This window comes from Suncus etruscus, chromosome 10, assembly GCF_024139225.1.
Source record: "Suncus etruscus isolate mSunEtr1 chromosome 10, mSunEtr1.pri.cur, whole genome shotgun sequence".
NCBI classification, from domain to species: domain Eukaryota; kingdom Metazoa; phylum Chordata; class Mammalia; order Eulipotyphla; family Soricidae; genus Suncus; species Suncus etruscus.
The window spans coordinates 35,026,955-35,037,809 of NC_064857.1; positions in this window are offsets into that span (position 1 = coordinate 35,026,955).

The window sequence follows — 10,855 nt, forward strand, 5'->3', positions numbered from 1 at the left end:
CCCACGCATTAGAGAGTATAGTCAGGCAGCCTCCTGATCGTTGATTAACCAACGCCCAAATGACACACTACCAGAGTCTCCTGCTGAATGACCGCATAACCTTCGGGGCCGCCTGCCATCCTCAACCCCGCCACCCTGCTCCCGGAGACAGACGGATCCCAGCCGGTACACTCGTGTACAGACATTTTAGCTGAGGAAACCGGAACCCGGAGAGACTTGACAGATCTGCCCTGGCATGGGGCGCCGAATTGGTACACAGATGGCAGTAGCTTCATCGTGGATGGAAAAAGAAAAGCCGGAGCAGCCGTAGTGGACGGGAAGCAAGTAATATGGGCTAGCAGCCTTCCCGAAGGAACTTCGGCGCAGAAAGCTGAACTACAAGCTAACAAAAGCCCTTGAGCTGGCAGAAGGCAACGTTATTAACATCTACACTGACAGCAGATATGCGTTTTCCACCACTCACATTCACAGTGCAATCTACAGACAAAGAGGACTCCTCACGTCCGCTGGGAAAGAAATTAAAAACAAGGAAGAGATCCTTGCTCTCTTAAAAGCCATACATCTGCTGAAGAAGGTAGCTATTATTCATTGTCCTGGGCATCAAAAAGGAATTGACCCCGTGGCAGCAGGGAACAGAATGGCGGATCACACTGCTAAGAAAGCCGCACAAGGAACTGTCTCCTGCACCTTATGTGAGCAACGAAAAAAAACCTCAACCAAAAGAATATAATTTCAGTCTAAACTACACACCAACGGACTGTGAGGAGATCGAAAGCCTAAAGGAAAAAGGATTATCCAGCGGATTTAACTGCCATGGGATGGCAAAGACTGAAGACAACAAGATCATTTTACCTTATAAAGAAGGTGAATCCTATGTAAAAAGTATCCATCACCTAACGCATTTAGGAAAAAAGAAATTGTGCGAACTAGTAAAAGCTTCCAATTATCACATACTCAAACTATGAACTATAACAGAACAAGTAACTCAGTCTTGTAAAGCCTGTGCTTTAACAAATGCCCACCACCCGCTCGTAGAACCAGGAAAACGGCTGCGGGGAGACAGACCAGGAATCTTCTGGGAAGTAGATTTCACAGAGATCATTCCTGGTAGGTATGGCAATAAGTATCTTATAGTTTTCGTAGACACCTTCTCAGGATGGATTGAAGCTTTCCCTACGAAGTCCGAAACCTCCCAGGTGGTCACAAAGAAAATTCTAGAAAAAATTTTGCCCCGGTTCGGGATACCAAAGGTAATTGGCTCTGACAACGGGCCCGCATTCGTCGCCCAGGTAAGTCAGGGACTGGCCAAACAACTGGAGACCAATAGGAAATTGCATTGCGCTTATAGACCCCAGAGTTCAGGACAGGTAGAGAGAATGAATAGAACTCTAAAAGAGACCCTCACTAAATTGGCTATTGAGACCGGCAGGAAAAACTGGGTGGCCCTCCTTCCCTTTGCGCTCCTCAGAGCCCGAAACACACCCAGATGTTTTGGGCTCACTCCCTATGAGATCCTTTTTGGGGGACCTCCCCCCTTGACCAGACCAGACGGAGTATTATACCCCACCTTAGATTCCCATTCACCCTCTGCCTTGTTTATCCACCTTAAAGCTCTAGAGGCTGTCCGCACCCAGATCTGGGACCAGATTAAAGAAGCCTACTCACCTGGGACTCCTGCGGTGCCCCATGGGATCCAAGTCGGGGACCTGGTCTTGGTCCAGAGGCATCGAGTGGGAACCCTCGAGCCCAGGTGGAAGGGACCCTACTTGGTACTGTTGACCATCCCAACAGCTGTGAAAGTAGATGGAATTGCTGCCTGGATCCATGCGTCACACACAAAGAAAGCCCCTGCCGGAGAGCTTAAGGATGGATGGAAACAACTGATAATCCTCTTAAGCTTTGCCTGCGCCGTCACCCCTGCCCAGCGCCGTAACCCCCACGCTCCTATGACTCTGACCTGGGAAGTCATTTACCAGGCTGGAGACATTGTGTGGAGCATTTCCAAGGTAGCCCCCCCCCACCCCACCCCCGTATACTTGGTGGCCACCCCTACGCCCAGAGGTTTGCGCCCTTATTGCTGGTGTAGAGGCATGGGACATCCCTGAAGAGTCACCTGAGACTGTTCCCCAGGAAAAAGTCGTCTTTCAGAAACGGGCCCTCTCGCAGGGAGTGTACACTAGGGGCCAGTACGTGGCAGACTTGCCATGGTGCAGTAACTTGGCCAAGCAGAGAAAGTTGCGACAGGCATCGTTCTATGTCTGTCCCAGGGAAAAACAGTCTAAGAAGGAAGGTCGCTGATCTGGGGGAATAGAAAGTTTCTTTTGTAAAGCATGGGGATGTGAAACCTCCGGCACTGCCTATTGGAATCCCTCATCCAGCTGGGACCTTATTACAGTAATTAGAGGCAATAAGGGTGACATCCTGAACATCACCTTCATGCAGAAAGGAAGGGAGGAAAAAGGCGGCTGGATAAAAGGGAAACAGTGGGGCCTGAGATTTTACGTTTCTGGAACTGATCCGGGGTTCACGTTCAAGCTTAGACTAAAAATTCAAAATCCTCTCTCCCAGCCGGTAGGGCCCAACCCCGTCCTAATGGACACCCAGCCTTTACCCAAGCCTAAGCCTACGCTAGTCCCTGTTACTCTTGCTTCCTCAAAGCCCCTAGACTCGGACCCAGCAACCCAAACTCACGCATCTAGAAACACCCCTGCCCCCCCCAGGAATGGAGAACCGCCTTTTAAGCTTAGTAGAAGGAGCCTTCTTGGTACTCAACCGAACCAATTCTGATATCACCCGATCCTGCTGGCTCTGCTATGCCTCAGGCCCCCCTTACTATGAAGGGATTGCTCAGAACAGAACCTTTAATGAAAGTGAAAGTTCCTCTGTATGCGCCCGGGGAGTGAGCAGAAAGCTAACCTTAGCTGCCGTGTCTGGGCAAGGCCTCTGTTTGGGTACCGTTCCCCCCTCCCCCCCCCCCGATAGACAGCACCTCTGCAACTCAACCCTACAATCATCTTTTAATCGGGACCGATACCTCGTTCCCCCTCCAGACACGGTTTGGGCCTGTAACACAGGACTCGCCTCGTGCATCTCCACCAGCGTATTCAACAATTCTCAGGATTACTGTATTTTAGTTCAGTTAGTCCCTAGACTCTTGTATCATGATAGTGAGTCTTTTGTGGATGAGTTTGATAGGAAAACCCGCTGGAGAAGGGAACCTGTAACCATTACCCTGGCAATCCTTCTAGGCTTGGGAGTTGCAGCAGGGATAGGGACTGGGACCTCCGCCCTAGTCCAAAAGCCCCACTACTACAACGAGCTACGTGCTGCCATGGATGCAGACTTAGGAATTATAGAGCAATCCATCACTAAGCTCGAAGAATCTCTCACGTCTCTATCAGAGGTAGTCCTCCAGAATAGAAGGGGTCTAAATATCTTGTTTTTAAAGGAAGGAGGGCTGTGTGCGGCCTTGAAAGAGGAATGTTGTTTTTACGCAGATCACTCCGGAGTCATCAGAGACTCCGTGGCAAAATTAAGAGAAAGATTCGACAGACGCAAACAGGAAAGGGACTTTCATCAAGGCTGGTTTGAGGGATGGTTTAACAGGTCTCCTTGGTTTACAACCCTTATCTCCACCTTGACAGGACCCCTGATAATTCTATTCTTCCTGTTTACTTTCCGTCTCTGCATTTTAAATAAGTTAGTTAGTTTTGTAAAACAAAGAATAAATACAGTCCATGTAATGGTTCTCAGACAACAATACCATACCTTACAGCAGGATGAAGGGTCGCTCTAAGATTAGAGCTATGCACAAGAAAAGAAGTGGGGGATGAAAAGGTGTGGAATAAATAAAAAATAATTAGCAAGGGCTGGAAAATTACAAATAGAAGGAGAACTCCTATTCCTTGGGAACTCTCCACCTCCCCAACTCCCTGGGAACTCTTCACCTCCCCTTCCTTTGAACTAACCAAATGCCAGACAGCCAGATCTGGGCAACAATTCTCGGAAAGCCCCTAACTCACTTTAGATACGCACATGCTGTCAGGGGAAGGACATACATACGCACATGCTGTCAGGGTGAAGTACATAAATACGCTCATGACCCCAGGGGCAGGACACCGCCCCATCTGTTACACACGATAAACAAGCTACCTCCTTCCTGGGCTCTGACGCATAACTTCTTCTGTGGCGGGAGATAAGAAAAAATACCTCCTTCCTGGCATATGTGTCTTATGATATGTATGGTCTTTTTGCCCTATAAAAGCTTTGCTGAATTCTGGAGGGGGGCCGAATCTCCTCTACTCAACTCTAAGGTATGAGATTTGATCCCAGCATGCTGGTGTGATTCTCTACTTGAATAAAACCCTCGTGTAGTTGCAGCAAGTTTGGTCTCTGAGTCTCTTTGGGTGCGCGCATATCCTGAGGCTAGAGCGAGGGTCTCCCTGAGGGGGTTCCTTCAGCCAAGTCCCTGCCCTGCCAAAGCCAGGATTGCTACACCCATCACCCACAATGGCCATTTCGCTAATGGCCCTACCACTCACTTATGGCTTTCCTTTTTTTTTTTTTTTTTTGGTTTTTGGGCCACACCTGGTGACGCTCAGAGGTTACTCCTGGCTATGCGCTCAGAAGTCGCTCCTGGCTTAGGGGACCATATGGGACGTCGGGGGATCGAACCACTGTCAGTCCTAGGCTAGCGTTGGCAAGGCAGACACCTTACCTCTAGTGCCACCGCGCTGGCCCCAACTTATGGCTTTCTATAGAGACAACATTCTGAAAAAAACTCCAGGTATGTTGGTATTTGGACTTTTTTGGAGTGAGTGAAGGCACACTCCTTCCATCTTCTAATACTTCAAGAAGTACAGGTAGCCAAAAACATGCCCCACAAAAGCCACAGTATTAGCAATAGTGTTTGGAAATCCTGGACCAAATGTAGCTGCACGATAACTCCATTTAAAAAAAAATAACTGTCATCCCATAGGAACACACCAATTTAGAATACAATGTGTATCTGAAGCCATCTAATATTCAGAAACAAAAGAAGTATTAGAATGATCACCTAGCAACAAGAGCTTACTAAACTTCTGGCAATGAGTTAAGGAACTCTTGTGAGCTATAATAATTTTCACAATTTTTCTTATTGCTATACTATTTTTATTCCTTAATTTTTAATAAATTTTCTCTGCCTTACCTGAAATAAACATATTATGATCAACTATGTCAACTGTAGTACATGGTCTTTAGATAAACTAAATGGAAACAAAACAACCCCTCCAAAAAAGAATTGTGCTTCTATGACCCAGCCATTTCACTTCTCAGCATCTATCCCTAGAACCCCAAAACTCTATTTTAAAAAGACATTTGTGCCCCTATGCTAACTGTAGGAGCATGCTGTGGGGAAGTACCAAGGATTGGACTAGCAGTCATGCACGTGCAAGATAGGTGTTCTTCCCCAAACCCCATCTGGGAACGCCCCAACACATCTTTTCAACCTTTCACTTTCAAAAACCTACATTGTTTTTTATTTTTATTTGTTTGTTTTGTTTGTTTGTTTTTAGATTTGGGGGTCACATTTTGGATGCTCAAGGCTTATTCCTGGTTCTTGGTTCCAGGGATCACTCCTGGAAGAGGACTCAAGGAACCATATAGAGTGCTGGAGATCAAACTCACATGCAAGGCAAGAGCCCTATTGCTATACTATCACTCTGACCCCAGAAACAGCTTCTCCCACTTCCCTTCTCTCACTTCCCGCTTAACTCCTACTTTGATATAGTCTCCAAGTAATGGTTTTGCTCAAAACATTCTCCCTGCAGTGATCAAAGATGACTTTTTCCTTAAACTTAGTGGCCACTTGGTCTTTGAAGGACTTGATCTCTTAGTTCCACTTATCATTGATTTCCATTTCCTTTTCAGACTCTTTTCTCTTGGCTTCCTTAGCACTCATTTTTTTTGTGCTTTCTCTACCACTCCTTTTCATGCTCCTTCTCTGGCTTATTCTTTTCCAGCCTTACTTTCAGCATGAACTTCCTCAGAGCCCTGCTATATCTCCCTTTAGCTAGCTCTTCCTATTCTACCTACTTATTCTAGGAATCTTATCCTCTCCTTTTGTTTCTGCTTACAACTGTACAGAAGAGTTCCATGGACTCACTCCCAGCCCAAACTTACACTGACTTTCAGAACTACATTATGAACTTCTATAGTGCATCTCTCCTTGGGGTACCTCCTAAAGCACCTAACTCAAAACTAACCTAATAACTTATTCTGCCTAGCCTTTCCCCAGTTTGTTGGCATCCTCTACAAGTCATTCATGAAGGAAAATAAGGGGTCATCCTGAACTCCTTTCTCCTTCTCATCCTACTGTCAACTTTCCACCAAAGATGTCATAGCCAAAGCTGCACCAGCCTTTCTCTAGCTTTATTCCCTCCCAACCTAAGGTTAAGTTGAAATGAGGTTTCAAGTGCCCCCTCCAAAAAAAAAAAAAAAAAAAAGAACAAGGCAAAAGGAAGGAAGGAAAAGTCATCTTTTTACTTAGATGTTGATGGGATGGAGTCAGCGGTCCACATCCAGTGGTACTCAGGAGTTTCAACCCCGTGCTCAGGGGTTACTCCTGGTAATGCTCAAAGGAACATGTGGTATCAGGGGGAAAAAAACCTAGGCCCTGTATGCAAAGCATGAGCTCAGCCCTTTGAACTCTCTCTCCAACTCTCAAGGCTCCAGTGTAACACTTTGTTCTATAACACTATTTATAGGAGCAAATTTGTTTATATGAGGGCAATAAGTAGACAACAGTCTATTACCTACATTTTCATCCAGCTGATGGTTATGGAACACCAAGTCAGGCAATGTGCACACTACTAGAGATAGATTGGTGAATGTGGTTATATTTTATCTAACTGCAGATAACTATTTCTGCATTGAATTAAATTTAAACTTCTAAAGATGATCTGCAGGAAGACCTGTTTCCCAGGTTGGCCCTGCTGAGAAGGAATTGGGGTCACAGGAATAATTAGGTAGGTGCCAACCTGCCTTTCCAGTTCTGGGACTATTCTCAGAGTGAGGTTCCAATATTTCTACTCTTTAAAAACGTTTTTGAAAAGAACTACATCAAACCAAGAGGCTCCTGCACTGCAAGAGAAACTATGATTAGAACAAAAAAGACATTCTACAGACTGGGTGGAGAAAATAATTGCTCACCACTCATCTGACGAGAGGCTAATATGTGAGCTTAATCAAAAAGAAACCAAAACCGAAAAGAAACTCCATCTAAAACTGGGGAGAATGGGGCCACTATCACAATAGAGTGATAGTACAGCAGATAAGGCAGTTAGTTGTCTTGTATGCAGCTGACCCACATTTGACCCTTTTCCCATACCCCTGCCTCCCATTTGATTTCTGAGCACTGCCACAATGATTTCCGAGTGCAGAGTGAGGAGTAACCCTGAACACTGTTAAGTGTGGCAAAACAAAACAAAACAAACCAAAAAACAACCAACAAAAAATCCCACAAAAGTGGTAAGAAGAACTGAACAGCATGTTCTCAAAGAAGTCAAACAAATGGCCAATAAGCATATGAAAAAATGGTCTTCATCTTGGATAATCAGGGAAATGCAAATCCAAGTGATAATGAGATATTATTGCACAACAGTGAGAATGTTATATATATTATTAGTTATATATATTAAATATGTTATATATATTAAATGTTTATATATATTTATATATAAAATCAGTGCTGGTGCAGATTTGGGAAGTAGTAATCTTCATCTTGTGCTGATCGGAATGTTGTCTGGTTAAGCCTCTATGAAAAAAAGTATGATACTTCTCTAAAAAATTAAGAATTAGGGTCCAGAGCGGGGGCACAGTGGTAGGGCATTTGCCTTGCATACACCTGACCTAGGCATCCCCATATGGTCCCCCAAGCCAGGAGCGATTTCTGAGTGCATAGCCAGGAATAACCCCTGAGCACCACCAAGTATTCCCCCATCCCCCAAATAAAACAAAAAAATTAAGAATTGAGCTTTCTTTAATTCAGAATTTCATTTTTGGCATCTACCCAGAGGGCAGACACTATTTTGAAAAGGTTTTGTGTCAGGGCCGGAGAGATAGCGCAGCGGCATTTGCCTTGCAAGCAGCCGATCCAGGACCTAAGGTGGTTGGTTTGATACCCCGGCGTCCCATATGGTCTCCATGCCTGCTAGGAGCTATTTCTGAGCAAAAAGCCAGGAGTAACCCCTGAGCACCTCCTGGTGTGGCCCAGAAACCAAAAAAAAAAAAAAAAGAAAAATAAGAAAAAAAAGAAAGGTTTTGTGTCCTATGTTCATTGCTGTTATTTACAGTAATAGAACTCTAGAAACAACTTAGTATCTACGAACAGAAGCGTGGATAAAGAACTGTGTGATTAAATATTCAGTGGAATACTACTCAGCCTGAGGATAGAAATTGTTGTTACAAGGATGGAAATAGAGGGCAATTTATAATTGAAATCAGCCAGAAACAGAGGGTCAGATACAAAGTGGCTTCTCATATGTGGAATATAAGAAACATAGTAAAGGAACAACAGAGGCTGGAGCAGTGGCGCAAGCAGTAAGGCATCCGTCTTGCCCGTGCTACCCTAGGACAGACCTTGGTTTGATCCCCTGGCGTCCCATATGGTCCCCTTAGCCAGAATTAATTTCTGAGCGCATAGCCAAGAGTAACCCCCTGAGCGTCACTGAGTGTAGCACAAAAAAACAAAAAATAGAAAAATGAAAAAAGGAACAACAAGCATGAGAATTGGTCTCTAGAACTGAGCTTACCACATGGTTGGGGCTGGGGCTGGGACTGGGGGTGTCTAAAAATAATGGTGGAGGAATGCTGTCACTGGTGCTGGACATGGTGGTAGAAAATGTATGCCTGAAACTCTGTACTTGTGATTCCTCAATAAAAAACTATGGAGAAATGCCACTTATTACTACCTCCAGCAACATCTTTTTTTTTTTCTCCCTTAGCAATTTTTTTTTTATTTTTTAAGCAATGTGGTTACAAAAATGCTCATAGTTGGATTTTAGTCATCAAATGTACACCACCCTTCAGCAGTGTAACTCTCGCCAGCAATGTTCCCCATTTCCCTCCTCCCTTACCTCCTGTCTGTCTTCAGAAAAGGCATTTTATTTCTCTCTCTTTCACTATCATGATGGTACTTGTCAGTGCAGTTATTTCTCAAACTGCACTCATCATTCTTTGTGGTAAGGTTCATATCATGTGCTGGTCCTTCCAATCCTCATCTCTATTGTCTCCAGGTATTACCATACTGTCTTTTATTTTTCTTATATTACAAGATGAGTGAGACTATTCTGTGTCTCTCTCCCTCTGACTATTTCACTCAGCATATTAATCTCCATGTATAGGAATTCATGTATAGAAAAATTTCATGACCTCTGATGATGGCTGCATAGTATTCCATTGTGTATGTACCACGGTTTCTTTAGCCACTCATCTCTTGTCAGACACCTGAGTTGTTTCCAGATTGATTATTGTGAATAGCACTAAAATGAACATAGGAGTGCAGAGGGCATTTTATATTATATTTTTATGTTCCTAGGGTATATCCCTAGTAGTGGTATTGCTGGATCATATAGGAGCTCAATTTCCAGATTTGGCTTTTGTTTGGGAGGAGGGAAACACCTGGTGGAGCTCAGGGGCTAATCCTGGCTCTGCGCTCAGAAATTGGACCTTGCAGGCTTAAGGGAATTTTTAGTTTTTTGAGGAATATCCATATTGTTTTCCAGAAAGGTCGGACTAGACAACATTCCCACCTCACTGAACAGTTTCTTTTCCCTGCATCCACGCCAGCACTGGTTATTCTTGTTCTTTGTGATGTATACCAATCTCTGTGGTGTGAGATGATATCTTCTTGTTTTGATTTTCCAACACTATCTTATATCACAAACCAAATATTTACAGACCATGCACCCCCTTTTCCACCAAGGTAGTCTCCCATGTGCTGACTCAGTTTTTCATCTGCATCTTTGATCTGTTCTTTCCCAACCTCACCTGCTCTGCCTCCTTGCAGAGATCAGCTAAGCAGAAATTCCTAGTCCAACTCCTCCCATAGGGAACTCAACACTTTACTCCCACCCAGGCAGAAGTTGCTGTCAGTGCTCATAAAGTTCAAAGGTGAGACTGAAATTCTATTGTTTATAGTACTGTAAATTATGGTGCATGGATTAAAAATGAGGGAAATGCAGCTCTTTACTACTCCAAGCAACCATCTTATATTACACATTAAATATTTACAGATCACTCGTTCACTCTTTTGAACTTGTTTGTTCAAAGTTGAAGTCTGCGTTCAGGTAGTTTGTATTATAGTAAGCATCGATACCTAGATGCCAGCATTTCAGAGTCGTTGAATGTGTCCAAACAGTGTCAGCTACTTCTGCAGCTACCCAAATCCTGACCCCCTCTGAAACTGCCGAGAACAATGGAGCCCAGTCCTTGGGTTAACATTTCATTACACCAAGGTGCCCTGGCAGGGGTGTCTGACATTCTTGTAGCTATGCTACTACAGAAGAAAACAACAACAAAAGCTTCAGTTTAAAGCACATCGAGACACACATAAAAAGTGAATCCATGGGCCCGGAGAGATAGCACAGTGGCGTTTGCCTTGCAAGCAGCCGATCCAGGACCAAAGGTGGTTGGTTCGACTCTCTGTGTCCCATATGGTCCCCCGAGCCTGCCAGGAGCTATTTCTGAGCAGACAGCCAGGAGTAACCCCTGAGCACCACCGGGTGTGTCCCAAAAACCAAAAAAAAAAAAAAAAAAAAAAAAAAAAAAAAAAAAAGTGAATCCATGAGGTAGGGCAGGAGGACAACTATGAACT